This window comes from Mus caroli, chromosome 18 (assembly GCF_900094665.2).
Source record: "Mus caroli chromosome 18, CAROLI_EIJ_v1.1, whole genome shotgun sequence".
NCBI lineage: Eukaryota > Metazoa > Chordata > Mammalia > Rodentia > Muridae > Mus > Mus caroli.
Genome location: NC_034587.1, coordinates 54,106,850 through 54,114,358, shown reverse-complemented (window position 1 = coordinate 54,114,358; position 7,509 = coordinate 54,106,850). Strand labels below are relative to the sequence as shown.

The window sequence follows — 7,509 nt, the reverse complement described above, 5'->3', positions numbered from 1 at the left end:
GTCAAGTTGACACAAAAATAGCCAGTACAATGCCTTTACCACTTTGCAATAGCCCACTGTTTTTTCAATTTTTTTATGTCTGAATTCTTCTTTGTATGGCATTAATATATCTACCCCAATATGATTTGTATTAGCATGCTGTATATTTCTTCATCTTGCTGCAGGTGTACCTGAAAGGTATTGAAGGTTCATGTGCAGAATGTTGCAATAAATTAAATGCCACAAGAGGGCAAGCAACATGAATTTCTTGGTATCTCATCACGTATAAAAGTTACATATACAACATGCAACCGAATTATGTTTAAAACAATGTGCAAATGCAATGAAGTTTGCTTCATGATTGATTCTCCCTTTCGCAATAGATGTCTCCGCAACTTCATGACACTTCATTACAGCATTTATCAAAACTGGGGCCATACTTCTCAGCTAGCCTTATGCAACTGTCTAACTCCTTTGCTGTTGTTTGAACAGTGTCCGTTGCATCTCCTTAAAGAGTGCATTTCAAGTAAGTGCTTTCTTTGTTCATCAACGAGAAACTTTCCCTCATTCTCTGAATCATTTTTTTTTCTGAGCTTGAGCAATCCAGTTCTATCTTCAGGCACTGGAACCACTGCCATTCTAATAGCATAGTTAAGACTGCTCACCCCAGACTGACATCTGTGTGGCACAGAAGAACAAGTTGCACCCCAGAGGTGACCATGGTCATTTGGCTGCGTTGCTGTCATATCATGAATGCACAATTCATGATAAGAAATTTCCTTCAGGTCCTAACCAGAATTAAAAAGTTAGAGGGAGATTTTGCCAATGTTGTATAAATATATGCAGCTGTGTGCTACATTGGAAGTCAAAATCAGAATCCATTTTAGTGTTAACATCAAGACCTTAGGAGAAAAAAAAAATTTTTAAGAAAAGCTCTCTCTTGTCATTTATATACACCAAGAACTATTTACAATTAGGACTCAGATGGGCAGCAATGATGCTGAACAGATCCTGCATCTGCAGCAAATGCTTAAACTAATATGAGTGTGTTTCCTAGCTAGTACGTAAGCCTTCTGACCATATGGATGGCATTTATCAGTCATTGAGTAAAACCAGGGGAAAGCAAAGCAGGTCTCAGGGAACCTCATCCTTTCCAAATGGAAAATGCTCTTCCAGGTCAGGCTTCATTCAGTTAGGAAGATGAGTTAAGGCTTTGGATACAATAATCCTCTGAAAAATTGCTTTCTCTTACACTAAGATAATAGTGGTTATTGGATTCTCCCTGTGTCTCTCTCCATCTCTGTGCCTCTCTTTCTGTCTGTCTTTGTCTCTGTCTGTCTATCTGTTGGCAGGAGGAAGGCCACACAAGTGTGCTGCTCCACACAAGTTCAGGGCGCCAACAAATCCGGCTCTTGCAGAAGCAGAGAGGGCACCGTGATTCGTGTTTTCTAATAGGTTGAGGAAGCAACACTCATTGCATCTTCAGAGGTTTTAGTACCTGAAGGGTAAATGCTTGCAAAGTACTTAGCATCATGGTCTCAGTCTATCTGGAGTACCTCACAATGATCTGTGCAGAGGCCTCCTGATGACAGTTAGCAGATGCTAAGTGTTCTTTCTCTAGTAGCTTCTGTCACAGTCTTCTCGTGAGTAGCACTAACTTAGCGTTTGGAACCTGTGGCTTGTCAACGTAAGCAAACATGGTGTCAGGTGCACAGCAACTCATCCGGGGTAAGCATCATCATCAGTGACAGTTCTGTGGGGGCGGGTGAAGAACAGGAGCTGCTGTTCTGTCAGGCCAGCACCCAAACTGTCATACAGCAAACAGAACCCTGGGTAACAACTTAGGAGGTATGGATTCTACTTTCTACATTTAAGCCAGAATTCCAGTTACATGAAAACTCAAACAAAAATACATACCCAGACCAAAACACACACACACACACACACACACACACACGCACACACACACACCTGGTAGACATTATATCATATTATATCATGTTCCAATCAAGAGAAGTTTTTATGTCTGGTTAAAATGCTTTGTTTTCTTTTTTGATTTTCAGTGGTGGTGTTAAGGCAGCCAGAATCTTTCCTTTCATCTTTGTGTTATATTGGGATCAGTCAACTAGTTGAGCACCTCCCCCATTCTATAAGTCACTTAACCTAGCTGAGACTGGCCTTAAACTCACACTCCTCCTTTCAAGTGCTGAGATTTCAGGTGTGTACCAGAATGCTTGGCTTCCACGGAAGTTTCAAATTTCTCTGCCACAACCCAAGACAGCCATTCTATACTTTTATTTCCAACCTGCATTCAGATAACTCATGCTCTAAGAATGATTTAAAATCAGGTTTAAGGTTGCCGGAACATCTGCCAGAGACATCTTGGTTCCCGGATCCTGCAAAGACTAGTCTGCACAGGTGAGAGTGTGGACTACAGAAGCTAACAGCTTCTGGGTCAGGTGGGAGCCACAGAGCTTCTAAGGCAGGCCCCGTTTGGAGCTCCAGACATCCGGGCACCTTCCCTGCCAGAGGAGAGGTGTCCACCCGACCCAGGAGGCCATTGCTGGAGCATCTGCCAGACATCTTGGTTCCCAGATCCTGTCAAGACTAGTCTGCACAGGCTCCAGACATCCGGGCACCTTCCTTGCCAGAGGAGAGGTGTCCATCCTGCCTGGGAGGGCTTTGCCGGAGCATCCGCGGGAGCCATCTTCCTTCCCGGATCCTACCAAGACTAGTCTGCACAGGTGAGAGTATGTACTACAGAAGCTAACAGCTTCTGGGACAGGCCCTGTTTCGGGCCTTCATCTTCTGCCAGGAGGCAAATCAGAACAAAAAATAATAAATAATAAAATCAGGTTTAAGAATACCTATCCTTATTAAAAGACTTTACTGAAGTCTTTTAGAATCCATTAAAACCAAGAATCAGATCTGCAGCTCTCAGCTGGTGTCTAAGAACAACTGGGGGCTTGTGGATGGAGGATGCTAAAGTTCTTTGCACGTGCCACAGCACATGTGATGCCAGAGGCTGTTAAATCTCTTAGTGCTGGCTCTTCCTGCTGAGTGTCAGGGCCACACCTGGTGGGCTATATGCCTAGTGCTTAGCAATCTCAGCATCAACTGTGCTCAAAAGGGATTGGTCATTAACGAGTACTGATCTAGTAAAGCTTGTGGTATGACATCTTGTACGTCAGATCTCCTGTCTTCATTGGTTTGCAACCAAGACTGATGCTTACACCCACGTCCTCATGGACACAGGGAGGAGTAGCATCAATATTCTCAGCAGCAGCACTGACTAAAGTCATGGAGTCATCTTGATTTGTTAAAATCCGTTCTTCGTGGTTTGTTACTGCTGTGCCAGGAAGTGTTTGTGAACCCCAAACGACCATCAAGGAGTGGATTCTGATGCATTCGGATCTCTTTATTACAGGATTGATCTTGGACTCCCTGCCGGCCTTGACATGGGAAGGCAGAGCCCTGAGCATAGTTTTAGGCAAGCATTTATAGAGGCAAGAAGGGGTTATCTAGCCTGGGACACATCTGGTTGGGGGTGGGGGGGCTATTGTGGCCTTTTACATAATTGACTGGTGCTGGGAGTCAAATCATAAACTTGACTTCTGCTTTCCTCTTGGTGATTGTTAGGAAAAGAAGTGTCAGGGGCAGATTTGTAACCTGGAGATGTAGATTTGTTGGGGAATAACCTGGAAGCTGGTACTAGGCACAGGCTTGCTAGTTAATTCGAGTTAAACCTTAGGCCGATTCCCTAAGATGGAGTATGAACCTAAGATGGAGTTGGTATGGTCTCACATTACAGTCTGGTAGCTCATTTATACCCAGCTCTTCTTACACCTCCCTCCATTGTTCTACACCCCCAGCCTGTTTAGGAGCATCCAGGCTGGAAGCCTGCAGTTCAGTCGGCAGGACCTCCCACTTATTCTTTAATGTCTGGCTCATCCATGTGGGGTTCTATCTTCTCTGTCATCTCTTCAAGTTCCTTCCAGGTGGCTATGGTGATCTTAGGAGAGCCCCATATGGGGACCCTAGGTGCCTCTCCTGTTCTCTATGGGAGGAGTCTCTCCTCAGAGTCCTGTTTGAGCTCTGTGTCAATATCTATTTCATGTAAATAAGTCCCTCCAGAAGTGGAAGAGATTGATCTAAGAAAGCCCTTAGATTGAATTCCTGGTCTAAGAGAATCAAATCTGGAGAGCCAGTGTCAATTTCTGGCAAGAATTTAGACTTGTGCTAGCGGGCTTTTTTTTTTTTTTAGATTTATTTATTTTATGTATGTGAGTATACTGTAGCTATCTTTCAGACACACAAGAAGAGGGCTTCAGATCTCATCTGAGATGCTTGTGAGCCACCATGTGATTGCTGGGAATTGAACTCAGGACCTCTGGAAGAACAGTCACTGCTCTTAACTGCTGAGCCACCTCTCCAGCCCCCTCCCCCTTTTAATCATTCTCATTAGTGGCTGCTTCCTGATGAGACTTGGAGGACAACATATAGAGTAAGAAGCCATCGATTGTGACATCTATGTACCCTGCAGAGTTCCCAGATGTCACAGCAGCACAGTCTTATGGGGTTCCTTCCATTCTGGCACTAGAATGAAGGACACTGAGGTCTGAAGGAGCATCCTCTGGTTTAATCTGTTCTTCTACAACCTGTGATCTTTGATGCTATTTTTGTCTTTGCTGGTAAGTCTCTTGACTTTTACTAAACGGAGATATGAAAGGCCCCCAGAGACAAACAAATGAACAAACAAGCTGCTTGGGTAATCCAAGCTGAAGGATCAGTGACCAAGTTAATAAATAGCAGCCCTAGTTACTTCTCTGTTCCTGTGATAAGACACTACAGCCAAGGCAATGTTGAGAAGGAATCATTTAATTGGGTCTCACATGGTCATCATGGTGGGGTGCATAGCAGCAAGTAGGCAGGAAGGGCACTGGAGCAGTAGCTAAGAGATTACATCTGATTAACAAGCAAGAAGGAGAAAGGGAGGGAAGGAGGGAGAAAAGGGGAAGGAGGGGGGAAAAGAAGGAAGAAGAGAGATGGAGGGAGGGAAAGAAGGAGAGAAGAGCAGGGGAAGGAAAATGGGAATAGCTTTGGCTTTTGCTAATCCCCAGTGACACACTTCCTTCAACAAGGCCATACCTTCCAATCCTTCCCAAATAGTTCCTACTGCAGCAACACACACACACACACACACACACAAACACACACACACACAAACACACATACACACACACACAAACACACACACAAACACACACAAACACACATACACACACACAAACACACACACACACACACACACACACACATGAGCCTATGATGAATTCAATCACCACAACAGTTTCAATTACTTCCTTCATTGGATTTCTTGACATGTTACATATGAAGCAGTCATGAAGCACTCAGCATAGGCCTTTTGGACTCCTCACATGTTATCAGAACTGGAAAAACTTGGACAGCAGCATTTTCTTGGTAGCTTTCTGACCAACTCCCCTTCAAATATGTTCAAAATTAAAAGTACAGACTTTTCAAACATGAAGCATTCTACAGTTACAGCACATCTCACAAAGGGAAGGAGAAGACACTCTGTAATGTCTGTAATCTGTGTAAGGGAATCTTGCACACTGGAGGCTCGGCTTCTGTCTTCATGCTATTATTACTATCTAGGGGGACAGCTCTAAAAGGACAGGGCACACTTTGGTCTCCCCATCAAATCACTATCAGCCTCTTCTCTAACAGTGCCAGCAAAGCTACCTTAATTGTTTTCCTCATCTGATTATTCTGATCTTTAAGTAAGTTCTAACCCCAATGAATAGTAAATATGTGGAAAATGCATATGGTGTTGAAGTCCAACATTCATTCTCCTGAAGTTATTGGAACTGTTCCATTGTAGTTATCCACCACCTCTGGCTCTTATGATCTCCCTGCCCCTTGTTTGGGATGATCCATGAGAGGAGGGCTGGATAGTGTTATTCCATTTAGGGCTGAGCAGTCTCTTATTCTCTACACCTTAACCAGTTGTGGGTGTATGTGTTAAAGCAGATACCATCTACCGAAAGGAAAAAAAAAAAGGTTCTCTAATGAGTGCAAGAGATGCACTAAGCTATAGATATGTCATTGGGAGCCAACACTATACACATGTTGCCAAGGCAAGTAGTGCATTCTCTCCTGGAGTCTCTGACCTACCGAGCCATAGGTTATATCTTTAATAACAGTGCCAGGAATGAGTTCTGTCAGAGTGCTTCAGATCCAATTGGAAAGTGCCAGGGGGCAGCCCTGGCTTTCAGGTACTGAGACAGGATGCAGTTTAGACAAGACCAAAGGCTCATGCGCTCTGACCTTACAACTCTCTCTTACTGTTCTGGGGGTCAGAAGTTGCTGGTTTCTGGTGGTTTAACTCTTTTTTTAAAAAAACTCTTTGCTATTCTGTGGCCCAAAGCCACTGGCTTCTGGCAATTTAACTCCTGCTGATATCAGGGGAAGAGAAACTTAGTTACTTTGGTTCTTTTCTCTTTTATGTCATAAGTCAGCATGGTTTTGTCAAGAAACAAATCGTCTACTTTATGTCTTATTATTTTGAAGTCTTGTGCAGATTAAACTAGACCATCATTTATTTTCTGCCCTTGCCCCTACAATAAATTGTCCATTCCCAGTTTATGACCACTACCAGATAGTGGCCTCATTCCTAACCTAGAAGGAATGTTTTTTTGATTGTAAATTTGTTCCAAGTCTGCTTTCTTTCTTCTCCTAGTACAATTATCCTGTGACACATGAAAGTTTACAGAGCTCTATCCACAGCCTTTACTCTATAGAGGGCTTGAGATTGCTTGTAGACATTTAGGAATTCTATAAAATCATTATCAGTAATTATGAAATCATTAATTCATCTACAACAGCATTACTATATGAAAATACATACTCATATTGCTTCAGCCCAATAGGGTAGGCGGATGCCCAGTAATCATTAGGCTCTGCAATTGTGACAGGAAAGAGGTATTAGCAGCAAGAAGCAATCCTGGGATGAAGTCTCTTGAGGATCCTGCATCCCAGAGAACAATGGGCCATCTCCAGAAACTGACTTGCTGAGCCTTTCTTAGATGGCTTCTGATAGGAAATGGTTGTTTACTGCCATATTCTGGACACTAATGCACTGGTGGGCATATCCTGCCAGGATGGTCATAATTGCAGCTTGAAAACCAAGCTTGATTGATTGCCTTTCTCCTCCACTAGCATGCATGACACCTATGGAAGTTATCCAATACAGACAAAGCTTCCAGGATAGTACAAGCTTGATTTCCTCAATAGTCTATTTTAAATGGATTTTTTTTTAGTTATTAATATGACCTAGCCAGTCACCCCCCCATTGAGGCAGAGTCCTATGGATTTTTAAAATCAGCTTTAGCACAATTACTGAGAGAATTATCCCTAATCTATTTTTCTGTACACTACACTGTCTACTTTCTAGCTGCATTCCCAAGTACTTGCTGTTTGAGTCTTGCTCTCATTATTTCTGCTCCATCA

At 43.2% G+C, this 7,509-nt stretch overlaps 1 pseudogene; it reads right to left on the bottom strand.

The window, feature by feature from the left end:
• Positions 1-2,878: 2,878 nt before the first annotated feature.
• On the bottom strand, positions 2,879-7,168 carry LOC110284541 (annotated as a pseudogene).
• Between the last annotated feature and the right edge of the window lie 341 nt (positions 7,169-7,509).